The sequence below is a fragment of the Ascaphus truei genome, chromosome 6 (genome assembly GCF_040206685.1).
Source record: "Ascaphus truei isolate aAscTru1 chromosome 6, aAscTru1.hap1, whole genome shotgun sequence".
Lineage (NCBI taxonomy): Eukaryota > Metazoa > Chordata > Amphibia > Anura > Ascaphidae > Ascaphus > Ascaphus truei.
This window is the reverse complement of record NC_134488.1, coordinates 88794117-88820771: the sequence shown is the minus strand read 5'-3', so window position 1 is coordinate 88820771 and position 26655 is coordinate 88794117.

Below are 26655 nucleotides of genomic sequence, written 5' to 3'. Positions count from 1 at the left end.
GGCAAATGCTAATGCAATATTAATATGTCTAATTTAGCAGGAAGATACAGGAAAGAAAAGTAGATGAATAGATAGTTAGACTGATAAATGGATAGATGGTTGAAACAGGAAATTCTCAAATGAAAGATTATGGTGAGAGAATTATTGATGGACTGCATGATTAATAGTTGAACTCTTTCCATGAACTTTGATCACTCCTATGTGGTTACTGCTTGTCATTTACTATACAGTGCAGGGTTTTGTCACCTTTTCACCCACCATAACCTAAATAGTGTGTGTGTGTGTGTGTGTGTGTGTGTGTGTGTGTGTGTGTGTGTGTGTGTGTGTGTGTGTGTGTGTGTGTGTGTACCAACACAGAAAAAAAAAAGAATCCCCTAATAGCACCCTAGCATACAAAAAGTAACAACATTTATTAATCACAAATAGACATACATGAGTTAAAAAAGGGAGCGGTGGTGTCCTGCCTGCTGTGAAATGGTACTAAAGCCCCTTAAAGAAAAAAATAACAAGCTGAAATACAGTAGGCTGTTACTAAATTTGAATTAGTCTAAAAGAAGAGCATATTACTGAACTATAATGTGGAAACGTAATGAAATGCTGGTACTATATGCTTAGCAGATGAAATAACTGCACCAATGAGTAATGAGAATGTACAGTAGAAGCAAACCAATGTTTGCCTCTAACAACTCAGACCGGCCGGTCAGTGACTACTGAGATAACAACCCCTATAGTGAGTCAGTGTGTGCATAACAGCAATAATATGCAATAGATGAAATGAGTATAATTTAGCACACACAGAGGTTGACTAATTGACAGATGATATGCAACAAAGTCAAATAAGGTGCAAAAGATACTTAGCACAAGTCCAGCAGTAAAAAAATGTCCCCCTTTTCCCTCCCCCTTCCCCTCCCCTATACTCTATTCCCCATTCTCTCCTTAGATAATATACTGGTCATATTGTACAGTTCAAATTAAAGGATATTTTATTTTCATATATACATCAGTATACAATATTCATCATACACACATTCTCCCTTTTTAGGGTTTTATTTATATCAGTCTGTCGTTGGTGGAGACTATTCTCTCTCTCTTTCTCATATTTCTTGGCCTCTTTTGAGGATTAATCCATTAGGATGCTTTCTGGTTTATATACATTTCTTTACCAAATTATCGAACCAAATGTTTCTTGTTCAACTGTATATTGTTATAAAGATATACATGTGTATGTGTATATATATATGTGTGGTTATATATTTTTGTCCAATATGTGTGTATATATATATATATATATATATATATATATATATATATATATATATATATATATATATATATATATACACATATATATATATATATATACACATCTTTACATTTTTATGGTTAATATTTATTTTTACTTATTTAACATATTTTTCATTTTTTCTTTAAAATTATTATACAAGTTATAAAAAAAAATTAAGAGATTATTACTCTGTATGTGTATGTATATATATATATATATATATATATATATATATATATATATATATATATATATATATATATACGGGTATACATGTGCTTTTTGAGAATTGTTTTTTTTATGGTGGGTTTGAATAGTTTATATATTATATGTATATTTTTCGCCTTATGTTTAGTCTATGTATTATTCATCTATTATATTGGTCCATTTGAGGTTTTGTAATTATGTCAATAGGTTTATATGAAGTTATATTCAATCTATTTATTGTCATGTATGGTGAATTTTTATTTCACTATACAAGTATTGTTTATGTATTTTCTATATATATTTTTGACAAATGTTATTGTACTATATGTATTCCTATGTTATTTTGGTGTTTCCTTACCTTATAGTCCTATTTAATTGAATATATGTGGATTATCTGTTTGTGAATTTTTAGTTATATTGTTTGTATTTTTGAAGATATTTTTATTCATCTATTTGGTATATCTTTATTTATTTATTTAGTATGTTCCTAATTTCTTTGTGTCCAGTCTTCTGTCGTCTTATGCTAGTTGTTATTTCTCATTTTTTCCTGTTTTGCTTCTTATATTATTAATTAGTATTGTTTAGCCAGTAATTACTATATTACATACCTCCTATAGGGCCTTTAGTCTCCGCTTATGAGTAATAGGTTTATCCACTTGTTTTTACTTTACACGGGTTGCTTTGCAACCAATTGGCTTTAAATACCAGGAACTTTGTCCATGCAGTATCAACCCTTTGAAAAAGTCGCCCTCTGGTGACGAAACGCGTCAGGGAATCCTATTTGCGCAATTACGTCATTACGACGTAATGAGGCAGCTTTGGAGCGCACGATTGATCCAGCAGCCATTTGAAAGTGAAGGAGGCGTTTTTCCGGCATACAAGGACTGAATTCTCTCAGCGAACTACACCACGGTCCTCCTGCATCATCACCATACAGCCCTGAGGGAGTAAAGAACTTTGGACATTTGCAGTGCAGAACTGGATGGTGGTGAATTATTCAAGCAATGTTTTAAATTGATTTTACTCCTGTGAGTGTCACTCTTTTCACCCCACCCCCTTCCCTTCCATTTTTACTATTAAATATACAGTATTATGCTATGGGGCATGCGCTCTCTCTTCTGTTTCTTATAGGGGGGGCACGAACGGGGTGCGGAGGCTGGAGAGCCAAGTTTTGGTGCTTCCCCCCTTATTCCACTGTGTGTGTGTGGAGGGGGCTTCCCCCTCTCCGCCCTCCCCCCTCCCCCCCACGAACACAACCAACAGCCGCAGGAAGAGTCTTCCCGGGGGCCTGATAGGTGCTTCAATCCGGGGCAGGTCGGGAGCAAGATGGCCAACACTGCTCCATGAGGGAGGGTGAGGTGGCGCCTACATTGCCTGCCGACAGATCCTCCGGAGCTGACACCGGCTCAGGGGAACCCCGAGGAGAGGCATCAGCCGAAGAGATCTGCTCCGGAGATAGAGGGAAACGGGGTGAGGGATGTCATCAGCCCACCAACATTTAAAGCACCTCTCAGGGGGGGAGAGAATGTGTGTGTCTGGAGGGGGGGAGAGTGTGTGTGTGTGTGTTTGTGTGTGTTTGTGGAGGGGGGGAGAGAGTGTGTGTGTATATAGGGGGGAGAGAGAATGTGTGAGTGTGTGTGTCACCACAAGTACCCAGTCAGTCAGTCACCCAGTCAAGTCAGCCAGTCACCTACCCACCCAGTCACCTACCCACCCACCCAACCCAGTCAGTCAGTCACCTACCTACCCACCCACCCAGTCAGTCACCAACCCAGTCAGTCAGTCACCCACCCAGTCACCCACCCAGTCAATCACCCACCCAGTCACCCACCACCTCACCCACATACTCTCGCTCTCCCTTTCACCCTCTCTCTCTCTCTCTCGCTCTCCCTGTCACCCTCTCTCTCTCTCACTCTCCCTGTCACCCTCTCTCTCTCTCGCTCTCCCTGTCACCCTCTCTCTCTCTCTCGCTCTCCCTGTCACCCTCTCTCTCTCTCTCGCTCTCCCTGTCACCCTCTCTCTCTTGCTCTCCCTGTCACCCTCTCTCTCTCTCTCTCGCTCTCCCTGTCACCCTCTCTCTCACTCTCCCTGTCACCCTCTCTCTCTCGCTCTCCCTATCACCCTCTCTCGCTGTGTCTCTCTGTCACTCTCTCTCGCTCTCCCTGTCACCCTCTCTCGCTGTGTCTCTCTGTCACCCTCTCTCTCTCATCCACACTCTATGTCTGTCTCACACTCTGGATCTCTTATTTACCCTATATATCTTAACTGCCCTATTCTACACCGAAATAACCTATACTGCTTTCTTCCAGGTCTGACTCAAGCTTCACACGGAAGACATCGGAACCCCCCCTAACCCAGAAGACAGGTAGGGATCACATCCCCTCCAATGTATAACATTGCAGGAATGAGGGTACCTGGACATTGAGGGACTGCGGATCAGGTAAGATCCCAGACGGGATTGCTGCTTTAGATATTGTGAAGCGGGGATGTCCAGACACTGGTTAAGGGGTTCAGGAAACTAGTCATTCACATCTGGCTTTTATTTCTAGATCTGACATTTACACACACACACACACACACACGTAACAAGGATTAATTGTAGTATAATGTAATACAATAAATACATTTATGTCAAAAACGAATGTTCTGCCTAGGAATTTATTAAATGTATTTTATTTATATATTTTATTTTAAAGCGGGTTTGGGGCGGGACTAGGGGCGGGGTTGGGGGCGGGACTAGGTGGCGAGTAGATTTTTTGGTTCTGCGAGTAGATTTTGGGTGATTTGTGTGTGTATATATATATATATATATATATATATATATATATATATATATATATATATATATATATATATATATATATATATATATATATATATATATATATATATGTATATATATATATATATATATATATATGTATATATATATATATATATATATATATGTATATATATATATATATATATATATATGTATATGTGTATATATATGTATATATATATATATATATATATATGTATATGTATTGTGACAAACGGCTTACTCCGGGGCTCCGTCGTTTGTCCGGGACTGTTTAGAGCATGGTCTTTTAGGGTAGGTTAAATGATGAGGCGTCACGTACTGTTCCTTTAAACAGGCTATGCCTGGTTTATTCAGTCCCAGGCACTGAGACTGCCACAGTGCATACAACAGAAAACAGATCAAAACAAAAGCTGCTCACCTGAGCGATAACTTAACTTAGATATCCCTGACTCAGGGTTGGAAGTGGCTTTTCCACTCCCAACAACAAAACACGGTACTTTTGCAGTCTTACACAAATGAACAGAAAGATTGAACCTGTTTGGGGAAGAGGCTTCTCCCCTCTGTAGTTCAGCAGCCTTCCAGCCTCCTGGCTCTTGTGGGGAGACCAGAGCAAACAGGAAATCAGTCTTACATACCTGATTCCTAATTAGCATGACAGGTGACAGAAATCAGGCAGCAGACAAACTCTGGTCTGGATCTCTCATCCCTCAGTTCCAGCGCTTGCCAAACTGTGGGATGGAGTGTATGTATTATAAGGCTGCACTCCCAGGCCAAACAGGATAGAAACTGTCTAGTATCCTGGGAGCCCTATATACGGAATTTATTACCATCCCCTGGTTTCTGTCACATATCCTCCCCCCCAGCTCAGACCTCGAGGGATGAGCGACCATGGATATTAGGGAGTGCATCCTTGACAACCCGTCAGCATTGCCATGTTTGTGCCCTGACCTGTGTTCCACAGAAAATTTAAAGGGTTGTAGGCTTAGGAACCACCTGGTCACTCTAGCATTCTTTTCCCTGTTTTGACACATCCAGGTAAGAGGTGCATGATCTGTGACCAACCGGAATTTTCTCCCCAACAGATAGTATTTGAGCGTCTCTACAGCCCACTTTATTGCGAGACACTCTTTCTCTACTATGGAGTAATTTTTCTCCTGGGGATTTAGTTTCCTACTTAAATAAAGGATGGGGTGCTCCTCACCTTGAGACTCCTGGGAGAGTACCGCCCCCAGCCCTACCTCAGATGCGTCGGTTTGGACTACGAACTCTTTGGAGAAGTCAGGTGTGACCAACACTGGTTGGGCACAGAGAGCTTCTTTCAGGCTTCTAAAGGCCTGTTCGGTTTCGGGGGACCACTTTACCATTAGCGGTCCTCTTGCTTTTGTGAGGTCAGTTAGTGGGGTTGCCTTAGTTGCAAAATTGGGAATAAACCTTCTATAGTACCCAATTAACCCCAAAAAGGTCCTTACTTGTTTTTTTGTAACTGGCCTTGGCCAATTTTGTATCGCCTCCACTTTGAGTGTTTGGGGTTTGAGTAAACCTCTGCCAATAGAATATCCCAGATACTTGGCCTCCTCCAGACCAATAGTGCATTTAGCGGGGTTAGCAGTTAGTCCAGCAGACCGGACTGCGTCAAGCACAGCTTGGACCTTTGGAAGGTGGGATTGCCAATCTTCACTATGGATTACCACATCATCCAGGTAGGCGGCAGCATACCGAGCATGTGGTTTTAAAATTTTATCCATCATTCTTTGGAATGTGGCGGGAGCTCCATGTAAGCCAAAAGGCAACACCTTATACTGAAAGAGGCCGTCTGGGGTTGAGAAGGCTGTCTTTTCTTTTGCCCTTTCTGTGAGGGGAACCTGCCAGTACCCTTTTGTTAGGTCTAGGGTTGTGAGATATCGGGCTTTGCCCAGTCTCTCTACAAGTTCATCTACCCTGGGCATAGGATAAGTATCAAATTTTGACACCGCGTTTAGTTTCCGGTAGTCATTACAAAACCTTGTTGTACCATCTGGCTTTGGGACTAAGACAATAGGGCTGTTCCACCCACTTTGGGATTCCTCAATTACACCTAGTTTTAGCATTTTTTTAACCTCTAAACTTATAGCCTTTCTTTTGGCCTCTGGGATTCGGTACGGTTTAAGGTTAACTCGGACCCCTGGTTCAGAGACTAGGTCATGTTCAATTACGCTAGTTCGACCTGGCCGTATAGAGAAGATTTCTTTGTTTCTTCTCACTAAATTCTGAACCTCTCGTTTCTGATGAACAGACAGGGTTTCAGCTATGCTAACCTCTGGGTCAGTTTCTTGATTCTCTGACGGACCTGGGGGTACTAGGGTTAACAAGACTTCTCTATCTTTCCAGGGCTTGAGTAGGTTTATATGGTATATTTGCTCAGGTTTCCTCCTACCTGGCTGTCTTACCTTATAATTTACTTCTCCCACTCTTTCCAAGACCTCATATGGCCCATGCCATTTAGCAAGGAATTTACTCTCCACGGTGGGAACCAGAACTAGTACCCTATCACCTGGAGAAAAAATTCTGACCCTAGCACCCTTATTATATGTATTCCTCTGTGCTTCTTGAGCTTTCTCCATGTGTTCCCTCACTATGGGTAGGACTGCAGCAATGCGGTCCTGCATCTGGGCAACATGCTCTATTACACTTCTGTAAGGGGTAACCTCGTGTTCCCAAGTCTCTTTGGCTATATCCAGTAAACCCCTTGGGTGTCGGCCATACAATAGTTCAAACGGGGAGAAGCCTGTGGATGATTGGGGAACTTCCCTAATGGCAAATAACAGGTACGGTAACAAACAATCCCAGTTTTTCCCATCTTTATCAACCGCCCGCCGTAACATGCTCTTTAAGGTTTTATTGAACCTTTCCACTAAACCATCTGTTTGTGGATGATAGACTGAGGTTCTGAGATGCTTGATTTTTAGGAGTTTACATAGCTCTTTCGTTACTTGGGACATAAATGGTGTTCCCTGGTCAGATAGAATCTCTTTAGGAATCCCGACCCGGGAAAACAGAACTACTAACTCTTTTGCTATGTTTTTAGCTGAGGTGCTACGTAGGGGAACTGCCTCCGGATATCGGGTGGCATAATCTAATATTACCAATATATGCTGATGTCCCCTAGCAGACTTTATTAGGGGTCCTACTAGATCCATAGCAATCCGGTCAAATGGTACCTCTATTATGGGAAGGGGTACCAATGGGCTGCGGTACGCCTTGAACGGGGCGGTGATCTGACATTCTGGGCATGAGGAACAATAATTCGTAATTTCTGCCAGAACCCCAGGCCAATAGAAGCTTCGGAGAACCTTTTCTTTTGTCTTTTCCACCCCTAGGTGTCCCCCCAATGGATGACTATGTGCGAGGTGTAATACTACGTTACGGAATGTCCGTGGTACCAACAATTGTTTAGTTGTAACTGATTTCCTTTTATCAACCCGATATACTAGGTCGTTCTCTACCTCAAAGTAGGGGTAAGCAAGTGACCTATCTGGTTGGCCAGGAGTACTATTCTGGTCCCGTATATTTCCCCTTGCTACCGCTAATGTGGGGTCCTCCCACTGGGCCTTCTTAAAACTCCCAGGACTGACCTCTAGGTCAGCGAGGGTCTTATCCGGTTCTGGGGTGGTAAGTGTCTGCTCAACATCTTGATTTGGGGTATTCCCTACCAAAGTAGTGATGGGGAAGGGAATTTTACAGCACTCCTCCTTTTCCCCCTTCTTATTTGGGCCCTCGTCAACCTCCATTTCTGAAAAAGGGAAAGGATTTGTTTCTTCTAATACTTCGTTATGGTCCGCTATTGAACTCTGGGCGCTATTCTGAGCGGGGGACCACATTTTTAGAAAATGGGGAAAGTCGGTCCCTATTAACACATCATGTGCCAGTTTGGGTACAATACCCACCTTGAAATCTAAAGAACCAAACTCTGTTTCAAAAAAAACATCAACAGTGGAATATTCATGATTATCCCCATGTATACAACAAATTGCCACTCTTTGTGAACTGTTTCTCTGTTTCTTCTTAATGGGCAAGAGGTATTCGGACACTAGTGTGACCATGCTCCCAGAGTCAAGAAGTGCCCGAACCCTCTTACCATTAACCTTTACAAATGCCCACAGATGGTTATTCAAGGGGTCCTCTGGGCTAGGGCCCATACATTGGGACAACAGCGAATAAGGTTCCACGCTGTTGCATTGCATGGGCTCATCATTTAGTGGGCAGATTTTTGCTGTGTGGCCCCTCTCATGACAATTTACACATTTAGGTACATAGTCTGTGTCCCACTTAGAGCCTTTTCCCGGCTCCCCATGTTCGCTATTGCCCTTAGTGTGCGAACCACTGTTGCTTGTGCTGCGTGAAGGGGGTCGCCGCTCTTCAGCGCCCCTTAACCCCGGTACCCTTTTACCGTCTCTGGAAGAGTCCTGGAACCTCGGGTAGTGGGGTTGCTCCACGACTGTGGGTTGCGGGTGCTCTTCTGCTGCATTGTACCTTTCTACGAGGGCCACAAGCTCATCCGCATTGTGGGGGTCACTCCGACTGACCCAACGGCGTAAGGCAGAGGGAAGTTTCCCCAAGAACTGGTCCATGACCAACCGTTCCACGATGTGGCTGGCTGAGTTGATCTCGGGTTGTAGCCACTTCCGGGCGAGGTGGATGAGGTCATACATCTGGCTTCGGGTGGCTTTATCCATCGTGAAGGACCATGCGTGAAACCTTTGGGCGCGAACAGCCGTGGTTACGCCGAGGCGGGCGAGGATCTCGAACTTCAATTTTGCATAGACGTTTGCTTCGGCTGATCAAAGTAAGCCTTCTGGGGTTCGCCGCTTAGGAAGGGTGCGATTAGACCAGCCCACTCAGCTTCTGGCCATCCCTCTCTCTGTGCCGTGCGTTCAAACGTGAGAAGATAGGCTTCCACATCATCCGAGGGCCCCATCTTCTGAAGGTAGTGGCTTGCCCTGGTCATTTTCGGAACTGGGGCTGCCTCTGCCAGTGGAAGGTTACTGATAGTCCCCCTCAGGATCTCGAGTTCCTGCTGTAAGCCCTGAGCGAACCGCTGTTGCTCCTCTCTCAGCAAGCGGTTTGTCTCTTGCTGGTTTGCATTCGCGTTTTGCAGGGCTTCATTCGTCTGTTGCTGGTTTGCATTCGCCTGTTGCTGGTTGGCATTAATCTCTTGCTGGGCTATTAGCAGCTGTTGCTGGGCTGCATTCGTCTGCTGCTGGTTTGCATTAGTTTCTTGCTGGGCTATTAACAGCTGTTGCTGGGTTTCATTCACGTCTTTCTGGGCAGCGACATTGCGTACCAGCGCACCCACCACGTCTTCCATCTTGTTTGCAGAGGATGAAAAAACTTTTTTTTTTTTTTTTTTTTTTTTTTTCTTTCAAAGTTCTTCAACCCGCAGACCCCCTAGTGCTCTGCCCGCATTCTCCACCATATGTGACAAACGGCTTACTCCGGGGCTCCGTCGTTTGTCCGGGACTGTTTAGAACACGGTCTTTTAGGGTAGGTTAAATGATGAGGCGTCACGTACTGTTCCTTTAAACAGGCTATGCCTGGTTTATTCAGTCCCAGGCACTGAGACTGCCACAGTGCATACAACAGAAAACAGATCAAAACAAAAGCTGCTCACCTGAGCGATAACTTAACTTAGATATCCCTGACTCAGGGTTGGAAGTGGCTTTTCCACTCCCAACAACAAAACACGGTACTTTTGCAGTCTTACACAAATGAACAGAAAGATTGAACCTGTTTGGGGAAGAGGCTTCTCCCCTCTGTAGTTCAGCAGCCTTCCAGCCTCCTGGCTCTTGTGGGGAGACCAGAGCAAACAGGAAATCAGTCTTACATACCTGATTCCTAATTAGCATGACAGGTGACAGAAATCAGGCAGCAGACAAACTCTGGTCTGGATCTCTCATCCCTCAGTTCCAGCGCTTGCCAAACTGTGGGATGGAGTGTATGTATTATAAGGCTGCACTCCCAGGCCAAACAGGATAGAAACTGTCTAGTATCCTGGGAGCCCTATATACAGAATTTATTACCATCCCCTGGTTTCTGTCACAGTATATATATATATATATATATATATATATATATATATATATATATATATATATATATATATAAAAAAAAGAAAGAAAAAGAAACAGGCGCACACCTAGTGCATTACCATAATAAAAATTGTATTAGAGGAACATAAAATCTGTAAAATGCCCACTCACAAAAGTACAGCAATCAATAGCATGTATGAGATAGGCTCTCATGTGCCAACAGCTCGATCATCAGTGTCCGGTTCAGGTTAGTGGCGTCGTCACGTGACCTTCCCTCGTGCAGTCGAAACCGGAAACGGAACTCCTCGCATTCAGTGTTCAACGAGAGAGGTCCCTCCAGGGAACAGTGCCTTGAAAGTTCTTTGAATTGTTGTTAAACGGCCGTGAAACACACACAAGAGCCAAAATCTGACTGCAAGCAGCAACAGTGTTCGTGGGCAAAATGGCAGCCGCAATCTAACCACGCCCTACGCGCTACGCATTTCGTCATCGATGATATGTTATCACCATGTGTGTTCTATCAATCACTGATTCAATTATATATTGGTTAATTATGTGTAATTACCTCCCTATAAATATCATGGACTGACGTTTGGAGGGTTTCCCCTGAAGAAGTCATCATCGATGACGAAACGCGTCAGATTAGATTGCGTTTGTTTAGATTGCGGCCGCCATTTTGCCCACGAACACTGTTGCTGCTTGCAGTCAGATTTTGGCTCTTGTGTGTGTTTCACGGCCTTTAACAACAATTCAAAGAACTTTCAAGGCACTGTTCCCTGGAGGGACCTCTCTCGTTGAACACTGAATGCGAGGAGTTCCGTTTCCGGTTTCGGCTGCACGAGGGAAGGTCACGTGACGACGCCACTAACCTGAACTGGACACTGATGATCGAGCTGTTGGCACATGAGAGCCTATCTCATACATGCTATTGATTGCTGTACTTTTGTGAGTGGGCATTTTACAGATTTTATGTTCCTCTAATACAATTTTTATTATGGTAATGCACTAGGTGTGCGCCTGTTTCTTTTTCTTTCTTTTTTTCAGATATCATTAGGGACTGGTGATCCCTTTGAAGCGGGCTGCAGGAACCTGGTGTCATTGCCATTGGAACAGGACTTTGTGTATTAAAGGTTTCATTTTTTGTTTTTTACTTTTCAATTTTTGGTACAACATATTTTTATATATATATTTTTTTTCATTTTATATCAAATAAATTTAGATTTTTATACATTCATTTTTTTAGGGATCAATTGTTGAGTAATTGCATTTTATATTGTATTAACATTGTCTTATCATAGTGTATCAGCCTTATCTAGCCGCCCCACTAAACGCTTCCATGATTAGCTATTGTTTCTTCTAGAATTCATTCTAGTCAGGATATTATAGAGGCGCTACTTCAATTTTTTTTCCGCTTGTTTTGAGATATATATATATAATGTTTTCCTTATGTAGTGATTCACAGTATTTCTGAATTATCAAAATTATAAAACAAATCAGTCCTTTCATTTAAACTAGAAATAATTTATGGCCTAAACTAGGATTCCTACATTGCTTTATGAACAGCTACAGCATTAGCTGTACAATCATAAAAAGGCAAAAATAAGTGAGGTTGAAAGCATCAAATCATCTGTAGAGTAGCAAGAGTCTTCCCCCTTGACATGATAATATAATGAGAGAGTAAGTGTTTGAATCAATCTGGTACTTCATGGGTTAATGTAACTACAGTATGATTTAAAAATACAAAATATTGGGTTTGACAGGTCATTTAATTGGTCTGTACAGACGTACAAAGAGTACTTAATGGGGGGGGGGGTTGGGGGTGGGGGTGGATGGGTGAGGGGGCTATCACTGATGATCCACTCTTAGTGACATATGTGTCCTTTAGAAGGTAAGAGACAATAGCCAGGTACTATTCTGCCAGCCTCAAAGAAAACTAAACGTTCTTGAATGATTACTGCTGCATCCCAGAGCAAAGTGATGGGAATTTATTAAAAATAAGATTATCCAGTAATAACCTTGATTATAAAGTATAACGTTGAGATATATGTAATCATTGCCAGGCGTCGCATGCAATGAGACCACACACAACAAGAGTAACAGGTGCTAAGGACAGATATCCATTTGTCACTCAAATTTAGGAGCAAGACAGTCATAATTAGTCTCGTTACATTCATCAAAATAGCCTGAATCTATTGATATGACTCACGTGTGTCTAAGTAGTAGAGCAGCGGTGCGCCAATATGGTATATTGGGACGAATTGAGGGGAGATATTGTTCATTTGTGAAGGTGAAAAGTGGGCCAGCTAGTGAGCTATGTATTAACCCTTGTGTTCCATTTGCAGGTCACGTGCTCACCGGTGTGCCTTACGTGACACCCCTATATTCCGAAATCAAAAGCCCCGATCAACAAAAGGGTGGTAAGCTTTATCACACCTCAGCTCGCATTCATATGAATTGAAGGAAAGGCATGCTAAAGTTTAGCAAACTTTTGTGGAACTGAGCCAAAGATAGATAGCTAATGTAACCCTCCTCCTAAAGGGTTACTAGCATGTTTAGCATGTGTAAAGCCCCAGCCTATATTGCCATGGATCATGACATCACAGAGAGTATATAAGGGAAGGGGAAGGCCAGAGACGATTAGGTTTCAGAAGGACAAAGGAGAGGAGACGCGAGGAGAGTAGATAAGTAATGTTTATAAAGTAATAGTACAAGACCAGGCCCCCCTGTTTATTATGTTGTAGATAGGGACAGTACCCATTCAATAAGGAGCCCCAACAGAAGGAATGGAATCCTGAATATTACAATAAAGGGAATACGGCATGCCATAGAGGGCCTCAGGAGAGAGGGTCCCCAGTGTCGGTGGATTCCTCACATATCTGTATGGAAGTGGCAGTTCCCAAGCAGGTCAATGGTACCAGGTCATATAAGAAAGGCCCGCCAGGACTCTCGTGGGGTCCTAGTGATGTCGGATTACTACTGATGATATCCAGAAGTAACAAGGGGGGGTGGGTCCCACATCTATGTAGAGCAACTAAGTAAATGTTCCTTCGTTCAAGTCTTAAGAATGGGCACTAATGGAAGAACAGTATTCATGTATGTCTGATATAAAATACAGTGCAACGCTGTCAAAATATGTATGAACGGTCCCTGTGCTTTTTGGATATGAATAAATGACAGTTATACTACAAAAGTTCCTGGCGCCCATTATTCAACATCTTTGCTACAGTACCTCATCGCCCAGCCACCTGAATCCACCCCCTGAGTCAAGGGAAGCCATGCGGAGTAGTCATACATAACACACCGATGTAATTTCCCTTGAAGCCGGGTGGGAGGGTTACACTAATACTCTATGCTTCTTTAAAGTGTACTGTGTAGATATTCAGTGACGGTTTTTATAATACGGTTTTATTATAACAAATTCCAGATTGTATTCCACTGAATTCTGATCACAGTGTATCACAGTATCCTGCATTTCTGCTTTGTTCTCAGTCATCATGTGTAAAAACATTTTCTAAAAATTTATGGGAGAACTGTTAAATATCTGATTCATGCATTATAAATAGGATTTTATGTAATCATTAATAAAAAGCTCTCTCGTTATAATGTTATATTATGACTAGCGATTGGTAAATGTCCTCAAACGTGCTTAGTAATTTATTTTTTTTAAGCAGCAATTTTTAAGTTTTTTTTTATTTTTTATCATTACTTACTTGAACCAGGATGTCCCCAGAGCTGATTTGTGGTCCTCTGACATTCGGGGACCCTAGGTTCCCAGGCGATGAAGGACTTTGTTGACAAAAAATGGCTGCGTTGTCATGGTTGACCAGCAGCTAAAACAAAAAAGCCACAACATCATTGGGAGATGCTGTTGCACCTTTCTATGGACGACCATGACGCACGTTTGTTGTTTTACTCAGGAATTATCTCCAAGGGACACCCCTAGTTCAGATTAAGTAAAACGTTTTAAGATTAAGTTTTGTGGAGGATTTCTGCTTTATATTTTCCTGATTTTCTTTTTTTGTGTAGCCATGTCCCCTTTGTCCCTTTACCTTCCGGTGCGGGGAGCGTGGGGGGAGGCTACAGGGAGGCGCCGGGTGCTGTCGGCATGGCAAGCAGACCCGACCAGGTGCCAGCTACTCTGCGGGAGGTCTGCGGCGGTATTGGGAGCTTCCTGGGCGGTTCTGCGCTACAGGCGGCGGCCATCTTTGTTAAGGGCACATGCGCATTGAAGCCTTGCGCATGCACAGTGGCTAAGGCAGTGCGCCGACCAATAGATACAGGCTCCCAGATGGAAGTACAACTCACAGCAGCCCCAGGGGCAGGTACTCACGAGATGCAGCACAGCCAGTAGGACTCCCCAGATCCCGTAAGGGGAAAAGAGATACATTTGGCGAGCTTGGAGCGCGAGGGGCAGTCAGAGCAGGGACAGAGAAGGGTGAGGATGTGTCCAGGGTGCCAGTGGTCCCCAAACTAGGCCAGACCCCGCCCATAATTCCCAGCTCAGCCCAAACTCAACTTAGCTTGTGGCTGCTGCAGGGAAGGCCCATAGTTAGGGACCCTTTCCCCAGTAACTGCTTATAGGAAGATTACAGCACGCCGGTGATAAGACCCATGCGGTGTGTGTGGACTGCGGCCTGTGGTCTGGGACCAGACCTTCGAGGTCACTTAAAGAGACTCTTAATAGGGATACAATTCAGTGGGAGGTCCCTCCAGAGGCAGACCCCTAAGGATCTGAGCGGCGTGGGCCCACATCACTGAACAGCGGAACCATCAGCCACGACGGCCTGGTCTTGACTAAGACCAGGGAGGTATCCCAGCTGCATGTGCACCAATTGCCATACACACTGTGGGTAGCGCTACTACACACACACTCTTTGGGTGGGCCTGTCTGTGTACACTAACAGGTTAAGTGCCCAGGCACCTATGTACTTTGGGGGATCCACCAGGGTGGTGTAACGGTGGGGCGGAGTACTGTGTGTGTGCGGCCTTGTATGGCCTTGTTATTATCAACGTTATCCGTTATATGCCAGTAAAGATAAGTTAACTATACTGTGTGCATATTCTTATCTGTTGTTGGTGCGTTCCTGTTAGAGGTTATCCTACTGCGTTAGGATCCCAGTCAGATGGAGGCTCTGTGTGCTAGTAAACGTGTACACCCCAGGCTTCCTGTGGCGGAGGATCAGGCCTCCTGTTTGCCACTCAGCAACACACGTAGTCCCTTAGGTCTGAAATGTGCAAAAACCACAGGTGCAACATTTCCATCAGTTTACTGTACCACCCAAAAAAAGCCAGAATTTTGCCAAAATTGCAGTAAATGTCATTATATAATGGGTAACATTACCTTTCACATTAACCTTTAATGTTTACTAAAAAAAACTTTGACAAACGTTGACGATTATTTCGCACCATGGGCAGAACTAGTGAAAGGGGGGCCCTGGTGCAAAAATCTGTTTGGTCCTCCAGGGTACAGTGCTGAGACTCACAAATCCTGCTCCCTCATCCTCTGCTGCATACAGTGAACCCCTTAAAGTTGCGGGCCCCATGTCTTGTCCCAGCTGCACTAATGGTAGGTCCGCCTCGGTTTCTCATATCTGTAATGATGACCTACAGTATATTCAAGCTATGTCGTTGATCTATACAGACAGGATGCATTATGCATCTTGTCAAACGTAATATAAGCAATCATCCTTATTGATGCATTTAAATTAATTAGGCGGGTATATTCATGCAATTAGGAATGAAATGCAAAAAGGAAGGAACTTAATTATTTGATGTCTCTATAACCTATTAGTTCATCCTATGGATGTTTATTTTACCATGAGATGTTTATTTTAAACTCTCTCTTTAATTTCCCAGCACTTCAGATTTCACTAAAAGGATGAAAGAAAGACAGCCTAGAATTCTGCTACTAATGATAAGTAGCGAGATCACTTTTATTTAACCACGCTCAAACCTAAACAATCAACTTAAAAAATTGAGCACGTGTACACTAACTAATATCTAGGTCAGGAGTGGCCAACTCCAGTCCTCAAGGGCCACCAACAGGTCAGGTTTTAAGGATATCCCTGCTTCAGCACAGGTGGCTCAATCCGTGACTCAGTCATTTACTGAACCATGTGTGCTGAAGCAGGGATATCCTTAAAACCTGACCTGTTGGTGGCCCTTGAGGACTAGAGTTGGCCACTCCTGATCTAGAGTAATTTCAAATATTTACCATTTCGATGTCCCATGACGTATATACCACACCATGAGACCTAGCACACCGTGAGATCAAGCACATCATAGGCATAGTACTGTAGCTATGTCATGGACTTTTTGCTTGTTTGCTAGGAAAGATCGTGTTGAGGCGTCCTGAATGCAAACTGACCAGAAAAAGAGGACACCACTTGTGTATGCATCATGAGCGACATCTCAATCATGTGATCACTTTGAGGACACTCAAGGGGTTGAAGCCCAAAGATGAGAAGGACAAATTCAATTAAGCCAAATATGCAGGACAGTAATGGGTAATATATCCTTCTACATTATCCCTCAAAGGATCCCGCTGCACCCAGGAATCTTTGATTAATGCTAGCAGACCCCAGGGTTGCCTTCCATAAAGTAGCTCAAACGGGGAAAATCCTGTTGAGGCTTGTGGTACTTCCCTGTATGAGAACAATAAATAAGGCAACCACTGGTCCCATTTGTTAGGCTGCTCACCTACCACCTTTCTAATCATCCTTTTTAGTGTCCCGTTTAGCCTCTCTACTAAACCATCAGTTTGGGGATGATATGGGGATGTACATAGGGTCTGGATTCCCAACAACTGATACACCTCTTTCATTAAATTTGACATGAAATTTGACCCCTGATCCGTGAGAATTTCACGAGGGATTCCTACCCTTGCAAATACTTGCATAAGAGCATTCGCTACATTCTTAGCAGTAACACTGGGCAAGGGAATTGCTTCTGGATACCTGGTGGCGTAATCACATAGTACCAGTATATACTGATTTCCTTTAGAACTTTTTTGTAAAGGACCCACCACATCCATGGCCACCCGGTCAAAAGCTTCCACAACCAGTATAGGGATCAATTTCCCCCGATCCATGAGGTTTACTGGGGCGACCTGTTGGCATATAGGGCAAGAGGCACAATATTCTCCCACATCCTTATGTACTTTAGGTCAAAAGAAATGCATTAATATTCTATATAAGGTCTTGTCTCTGCCCATATGACCCCCCATGGGAACATCATGTGCCAACCGAAGAATCTCCTTCCGAAATACTTTTGGCATCATGACCTGCTCCACCTGCAAAGAAGACTGAGGATCCTTGCGGACCCTAGTTAATACACCTGCCGTAATACATATGATGGTATAGGCCCAAACTCGCTCATCTCTTCAGTTACCACCTGCTGAAAAAAAAGGTTTAGTGAGCTGTCCTGCTGTTGCGCTTCTACAATATCCTTGCCCCAAACATTATTGACCTCGTCCAAGTCCTGCACCCCTAATTCTCTAGGACCAGGATTCGCTTTGTCCTTTCTTTTTTGCCTACGGGATTTCCTGCCTCTCCCTTCTTCACCAAAGATCTCTGGGTGAAAAGGAAAAAGCCCCTCCAAAGAAGTTTTCAAAGACATGTCCTTCTCCTTTTCAGCCTGCTTCTTCGCTTGGGCCCTTGTTGTAACTGCTGAACAGTGTGTCAATAGTCCTAACAGACCTGGAAAGTCCCGCCCCAGAATACCATGTAGGGCATATTTTCTACTACCCCTGCCTGTACTACATGTGTAACTGTACCCATGGTGATAGGCAGGGGAATGATTGGACACCGCTTATAATGTCCATGGACACATTGTATGTTCAGAGAGCCCACTGGTATCCCTTTGGAAAAGTATCCTTTCTTTACCAAAGTACTTTCACTCCCAGTGTCTATGAGGGCCTTCACCATTTTCCCTCCAATGGTCACTTCCTTAATGAATCCACCAACATTGGTGATCATAGTACTTGGCCCGTTCTTCCCTTGTCGGCAATATCTGGCTATGTGTTCTGGTTTCTTACAGAGATGGCATACCCGTGTATCCTGTATAAGCGAGCTCCGACCTGCCCCCTGTCTAAATGAAGATTCCCATACTGGTGCATGTGATGAGGGGAGAGGAGATCTTACCACTGGTCTTCTCTCACGTTACTGATGAGCTGCCAAATAGTCCTCAGCCAGGTCTATAGCTTTATCCCCAGTTTTGGGTCGATGTTCCTGCACCCACAGTCGCGCACCTTGTGGCAGAATCTCCAGGAACTGCTCAAGGACAAATAGCTCCAAAATTTCCTCTTTTGCCTTCTCGGTCGGCTTAATCCACTTATTCATAAGTTCCCTCAATTTGGCATAAGTCTCCCGCGGTCCTTCTGAATGATTATAGCGGAGGTTGCGGAATCTTTGCCTGAACGTCTCCAGGTTGATGTTATATCGCCTGTAAATGGCCTCTTTCACCATCTCGTAGTCTTCGGCATCCCCTGGACTTAGAGCACTGTAGGCCATCTGAGCCTTCCCGGTCAGTGTGGGCACTAGCCTCATTACCCATTGTAATCTTGGCCACTGACTGGCTCTGGCCACCCTCTCAAACATGACGAGAAAAGCTTCAATGTCATCCTCAGGGCTCAGTTTAGTTAAGCGGATCTCTTTGAGGATGATTGGCTCAGGTGCCGGTGTTTTGGTTCCTGCATGAAGGAGCTTCATCAAGTCCGTCATCTGCTGCGTCTGCTGCATCTGTTGCCGCTGCATATCAGCCCATCACGCTCCTGTTTCTCTTCCATCTCCTGTCGCCGCTGCTCTTGTTCTGCCTGTTGGACCATCAGCCACTTCAGAAGGTCCTCCTTTCCTTCCGCTCCAGTCTTAACTGCTTCCACTGTATGGGTCTTGGGCTTGGCTCCAACGTCCCCAGCGTCCTCAGTGGCCCCCAATCCCTCGTCATCCTCCATAATTACCTCCACGCCCTGCACCAATCTCCTCTGCTCGATCAGCCCTTGTCTGGTCAGGACACCTGGATATCTTCGTCTGTTAGGGCGAGCTGCTATCTTAATTTGTGTCCTTTTCATCGGGGACCATAGGGTTTAGATGTTGGGAACAGCATCAATTATCCCAGCGCTGCAACCATATGTGAAAGGTTGCGTCCCAGCCTTTATTTAAAGAAGCAGCAGCAGCATCAGACCCTGGGAAGAATGAAAGAGGCTTTTGCTGTTCTCTGAACCTTCTTTTTATTAGGTATTCCACATTCAGGTGTACAACAACCAGTTCTCCCAGCGTGGTGTCTCCAGCCACAGAGTAGCCAGCAATATCTGCATTAGAAAGCTTGCATCCTTTCCCTGAAGTTCCACAGACATCCTCATATCACATAGCAGCCACAAGGAGTGCAGAACCACCCAGGGAAAGAAACCCCCTCCCTTTTATTACTGGTTAATTTGGACCAAACCAAATTAGGTAAACCACACAGGGGAGTTGTCTCCCAAAACTTACACAATTAGCAAACATAATACACTTCACACAACATACAATTTTCTATAGCAAGCCCCAAAAACAGTACCTTTTTCAAACATCCCATGCATGTCTTTACTCTGCAAAATAAATGATATTCAGTATCACTTACTTTAATTCCCCTCCCCATCATACCATGGTATAATCCACCCTGGATGGTATGCAGGAAGGAAACGCCCTTTTCCTTTTTAACAGAGACTGCCCATGGCTTTGTAACATCAAACTGTGTTTAACTCCAACCAGACCTGTATTATACTGACTGACCTCAGGACACCACATTAAAGGTTAGTAAAGTTTCAGGTAAAGGAAACAAAAAAAAAAAGATTGCTGGGCCCAGCAAAAAAAAAAAGACAGAAACAGAAAGAAAGAGAGAACAGTGGTGCACTTGATGCCAGAAAGCAAACATGCATTTAACTTCTACAAAAGTGCAAGCAGCCCTGTCACAATTAGTTCATTATATAATGGTATAAGGGAGGTGCTTACCCAATAAAGTGCTACATTTGTCCCTAAACATGCAGCCACAAGGTCCACAACCCCACAGGTGCTGAGCAAATAGGTAAATGAACAGAATGACCTAGGTGTAGGATAGGAAACAATAAAGGAAAACAAACATAGGGTAGTATGTCTTGATAATATGAATCCGTTGTTCAGGTTAAGTATTGCACTCACATTTTGGAAGTTCAATCATGCATTTCTCCAAACATAAGTTGGAACTGGAATGAAGAATTTTTCTTTGAAACTATTGATGGTTGGTTACTTTCAATGCCTGCAGATGTCCCCGACTTGAGTCCTTGGATTTGATGTAATTTCCGCTATTCAAGGCACTTCGTATTTCAGTGTTTCACATGGTAAGTATATAGAGGTATGTGGACATGTAAAATAGAGAAAAGCACATATAGTGTAACGCTGATTTATTAAAAACTTTCTTAAAAAACAAGCAAGTATCAAACTCACAGATTTGTATTTGTTATATGCAGATTAAGATATTCTCCTCAGAGAGTGGGTCTCTCACCCCATCTCGATTGATGCTCCTCTATACCGGCGCATGGTCCATGACCAGCTTCCAGTCCCTTCACTTCACTTCCGCATGACGTGGTTTGACGAAATTCCATCTCGCACGACTTGGATAGGGATCGCTGGCTTTTCTCCTGGAGTTCTCAGAGAACAGCTGATTAAGTCTCTCTCCTACGCATACACCCTACGCGTTTCTCCATTGCGGCTTTTTCGGAATATATATATAGAAACATACAAATATGTGTAATTGATTTTTTATTATTACATAATTTCTTAGGGTGTTACTATACAGTATTTTGTATTTATATTGGCCATTAGCACTATTAGCCACCTTTGGCTAGTAGGGTGTAAGGAATCCGCTCCTCGGTTTACTGTTTGCCTTACCTTGCAGACTTGTGCAGTCCCGGAACACTTCCCCTGATATTTACTGCAGCCTGGATTCACTCACCAAAGCAATACTGCCACACGCCCCTTCTGCCATTGGTTCACTGACCTTTAAGTGTTGCCTTCCCACAATGCTCCCTGCCGAGCATAGTCCTTCCTGGATGTCTCTGTGTTCTGCCATAAGCCTTGTCTTGTCTGTCTCCTTGGTTCCTGAGACCGGCTGCTAGTGTCACGCAGCGGTCTGTTCCTGTGCTGAAGCGGAGTACTCTCCTTGTCGTCTTCAGCTCCCTGATTCCTGTGACCGGCTGCTAGTCTCATGCAGCGGTCAGTTCCTGTTTCCTGTGCTGAAGCTGAGTACTCTCCTTGTTACTTCAGCTCCTTGTTTCCTGTGATCGGCTGCTATATTCATGCAGCGGTCTGTTCCTGGTTTCCTGCACTGAAGCGGAGGTTTCCCTGTGTATCTTCAGCTTCCTGTTCCTGGGGCCTACTCTTTCCCTAATCTAGAGAGGCCGTGTCCTGGTTCCTGCGCTGAAACGGAGGATTCCCCAGCCCGCTCAGGACTCTTGCGCTGAAGCACTGGTTTACCAGTGCAGCTAGGCGGTGTGCTACTCTGGTCTGTCTACCACCTCCTGAGACCAGTACCATGGGCCATGGTCGTTGCACGCGCAGAGGCCACTCCCACGCTCCTAAGCTGAAGCGGGGCTCTCCTTACTATCTGTTGCCGAACTCCTGCTTGAACAACATTTACCCTGATGTCTCCAGTCCTGACCCTGGCGTGTCCCCCGACGATGCTGTCTTCTCCTATCCTGATCCTGCTACGTACGACTACGAACTGCGCAATCCGGATCAGCCTGCGCGGTCTAAGGTCGGTGCTTTTACAACCCCACCTCAGCCACGCGGTCCGACCCAGGTTTGTGGCGAGCACAGTCGTGACATAGGGCTAATAGCCAGTACTGTAGATGGGGGTTAGGTTTATTGGGGGTGGGTTATGATGTTAGGTTCCCTCCGGGAGTGAGATTAGCCAACCGGGGGCATTAAGGGGGGCAGTTAACCCCTCATATGCCATATTGGTTGTACCTCTATGACATATAATGGGTCATAAAGTAGTTAGGGTATTTGTATTAACCCCTTTGCTACCGTAGGGACCATGAAGGCATAATGTATTCATTCCGAGCCACTATGGTTTCCAAGTGGTTAATAGAAAGGACTTAGCTATAAAAAAAATGCCTAGTCCTATATTGCTAAGGCGCATGATGGCCCATTTCAGTTCCCTGGACAAGGCAAAAAAAATCTATGACCTGGCTTAGGGGCTGAAAGCCCCTAATACCAGGTATAAACATGACCTAAATTAACATATCGTTAAGTGCAGCGTTAACATTAATGACCTGCTGTGGATGTGTTGAGGTATTCCATACCTCATTTTCATATCATAACACTAATGGCCATTAAACTTAATGGCAGGCCATCTTAGCTGTAACAAATGCCTTAACGCTGCATTAGTGAGGTTGAAGATACCCGTTAGCACTTAATGAGACATTATCTTAAGTTAACATCTCGTTAAGTCAATTACAGAGTTTTGTGGATCTACCCCTCAAAATATCAGCTTTCTGAACAATTCTTGGAAGTAATTTCTGTACATAAATCATCAACCACACATCAAAAGCCATTTTCAAGGTCTGTGTTACCATTGAGATCAGAAAAGAATGTCATTATTGACCTATTAAGTCAAACACATTTACAGAAGTTATCTTAAGTTTCATTGCCAAAAAATACACAACGTGATAACTTGGCAGTAAATCCAAAAGCTCTATAAGTATTTTTTAAATTAAAAAGTGTACAAAGGTAAAAAGAGACCTAGGGGCTCATGCAGTAAAGTCCAATAGAAAAAATCGCCAGGGTTTTCAAATCGCCATTTTTGACAGCGTTGCTATCGTGGTATGCAGAAAGCCCCGAAAATCTGCGATAGCAACATTTTTCAAGATGGCCGTGATGATCGTCTCTCTGAGAACTAGGAAATTGCGTTGCATGTTCAACAATGTTATTGTTGCATTGGACGATAATTTTGCGAGACAAATAATTTCTTGAGCGGCTTATTTAAATGCTGCATTTATTATTAATCTTTCTCTGTGTTGTTGGGAGTGAGTGAAAGACAGACAAAGCTAGGCGTTTGGAGGTTTTTTGATTGCTACAGTTTGTGTGTATTTTGAGAGATTTGTCTTGTGTTGTTTTGTTATCTTTACACATTTTTGTTATTGTGATTTTGAAAGGGATTTGTGTGTGTCTTTTAATTTGTTTATCTGTTATTTGTGAGTGCTAGAGGTATGAATGGGAGTCAGAGGAGTGATGGTGGTGTGACTGGTGGGGTGCGTGATGGTGCTGAGGTGAGTGGTGTTTGGGTGAGTAGGCGTGTGAGTGCACGTGTGAGTCAGAGTAGTGATGGTTGGGTGAGTGGTGGGGTGACTGGTGTTGGTGGTGTTTGGCTGAACAGGCATGTGAGTGCCCATGTGAGTCAGAGGAGTGATGGTGGGATGGCTGCTGGTGTGGTGGTGGTGGTGTGGTGTGTGGTGGTGGTGTGGTGTGTGGTGGTGGTGGGATGTGTGGTGATTGGTGGTGGCGATGGTGCTTGGCTCCTTCAGTGTGTTCCACTGGAAGAAGGGGAGTCCAGTAGGCGAGTTCAGTGGTTGGAGCTAAGAAGCGTATAGAAAAAAAACAAAATATACGTTTCAACGATGAAGAGAATCACATTCTTGTTACTGGAATTTTGGAACATTATGATCAGCTGTATGGGAACTTAGTAGGTAAGAAAATCAATTGTAATTACTTTAAAAACAATTATAGCCATCTATGACCTAATATTTAGGAATTCACATTGAACAGACATTTACGTATAAATGCCATTGCATATATATACATATATATATATATATATATAGATCAACCCCGTTATAACGCGATCCGTTACAACGCGAATCCGCTTATAACGCAATGCAAGCGTGGCTCCCAATTTTCGTATTTATGAATACTTTACAACATGATTATTGGTATCTTAAATACTTTATTGTACAATGCATACAATTGTACATTATTTCTAACGCGATCCGCTTATAGCGCAATGGGATTCTTTGGACCCCAACCACAGTGTTATAAGGGGGTTGAGCTGTATATATACACATGTTATCATTGAGTGTTTACAATCAGGATAGGAATCGAGCCGTTTTATAATTGTATGTAAATATTACATATTCTCATTCATCATTTGGTTATTATGTATCCACATTTTTTTAATTTTCATGTGCCACACATATTATTTGTCAAACAGCATGTTAAAGAAATGTTAGAAGCGTTCTCACATTGTTTCTAAAATAAATTGGAATATAACATATTTACATGAACATCTTTTTTTGTTATATCTAAAGGCAAGACCAGTTCACATGTCAAAAGGGATTTGTGGGAACAGATTACTGTCTGTGTCCGGCGGTGGAAATCAGGTCAGAACTCCTGATAAGTGCCAAAAGTGATTTGATGATATTAAAAGGAAATTGAAGGCAAAAATGCAAAGTGCACATTTACATCATTCAGGCACTGGAGGAGGACCTCCAGGCCTCAATCTAAGGCTCACTCTGTTGGAGGAGCAGCTGAGTGAAAAATTATTACCCTTCATGGTTGAAGACTTGTCTGGTCATAGGGATATCGGTGTGTACAATCACCCATTTCCCCCGGTCAGTAGTTTTGCAGGAGTAACCCTTTTCAATAGGAATTAAAACAACTATCTAATTAGTGTTTCAGATTGTTTATTGTGTTCTACTAACATGATTTTATAATGTATGTGAAGAAAATAATATTTAATACATACTGTTTATGTAGACTCACATTACAAACGGTATTATACACCCCATCATACATATCTGCATTCACATAGTATGTAGTAGTATTCACAATGTATTTTAAATTATTATATGTCTCAATTTCAATCATTTGTAATATGTAGCATACACAGCTGCTGCTGATCACAGTTAAACTACAAAATATACAAAGAATACAATTAATTATATATTGTTAATTAATCAGACTACAGATAATGTTATGTTAACATACTGTACTTGACAATATTAACAATTGCCTTCTCTGTATTTTATATAGTGGCCCATGCATCTTCCGTGTGACAACAGGTGGCAACACCTGCATCCCAAGTGTCATCACCATTAATAGAAGGTGAGGACATGAAGTTTGTACAAAATTATGTGTCAATTTATATGGCACAACTACACATTCATATGACCATAGTCCAGTTGCAGATGTGAGTGACATCGGCAGAGTTGTTTAATCAAAGTTATCACATCTGATGTTGCAGTCACATAAATGGCGATATTGCGTTGTCCAATCAACAGCATTACTTAAGATATTACACAAATATTCCATGTTGTTAAGATTCACACTCAATAGATACAGTTTCAATGTTGTCAAATTAGTCATGCGCAATTGTATTTCAGACATTACATTCATTATGACTCAGATGTCAAAATTCAATGTGTTAATGACAATTAAATCAACACGCAATGTTACAGCAAACCATGAGAACAATATTTTAGATGTGACAATCAATTAATGTTGTCCTCATTTTTTCATAGAAACCTGGAGATAGTCCCTGCTACTGCTAGTATGAGTATGTGGTCGGTGCTCTTGGGTAGGTATAGATAATAATGATATGGAGAACAGTGACCCAAATATAGCAATCAGGCTCACACTATGATGATAAATGATAGTGTTAAAAATATTTTATTGAGTACAGCAAACTAAAATACTGGGTGTTAAAACGACATACAGAACGCACCATGGATCTAATACTGAGTTGTGTGTATACTCAGAATCCTAACAATAGTAGGTCTTTTGTGCATCTGAGGCCACTGTACCAACTCTGAAAACCTTGTGAGGATTCCTTTTGGCTGAGGCAGTTGTGACACGTGAGGCTGACGAAGGAGTCCCATGACGCGAGTGAGAGCCGCAGACCGGGTAGAGCGTGCACGTGTGCACACAGAAGCCAAACAGCTGATTTGGAAGAGGGGTAGGAGTGCGCCCAGAGTCACTTCATGCTTTTTACCATCGGGGAGAGTGTGAGTTGTCCCTTTCCCCTCTGTGTTTTTTGTGATCTGAGTAAAGTGTAAATGCACTATTTTCTATGCATTTGTGTCTTCTTCTCCATATGAGATCTACAAGGAGTCCCTACAACCAGAAGATTTCAGTCTATGGAGTAACAGTATTGTGTGGTATCAGTATTTAGCTAATCACTGGGATAATCTGCACTTTATATTATATATATTATTATTATATAATATATATATTATTTCAATCTGTGCAAGGAACACCCGTTGGTCTAGACTCATTGCAGACACA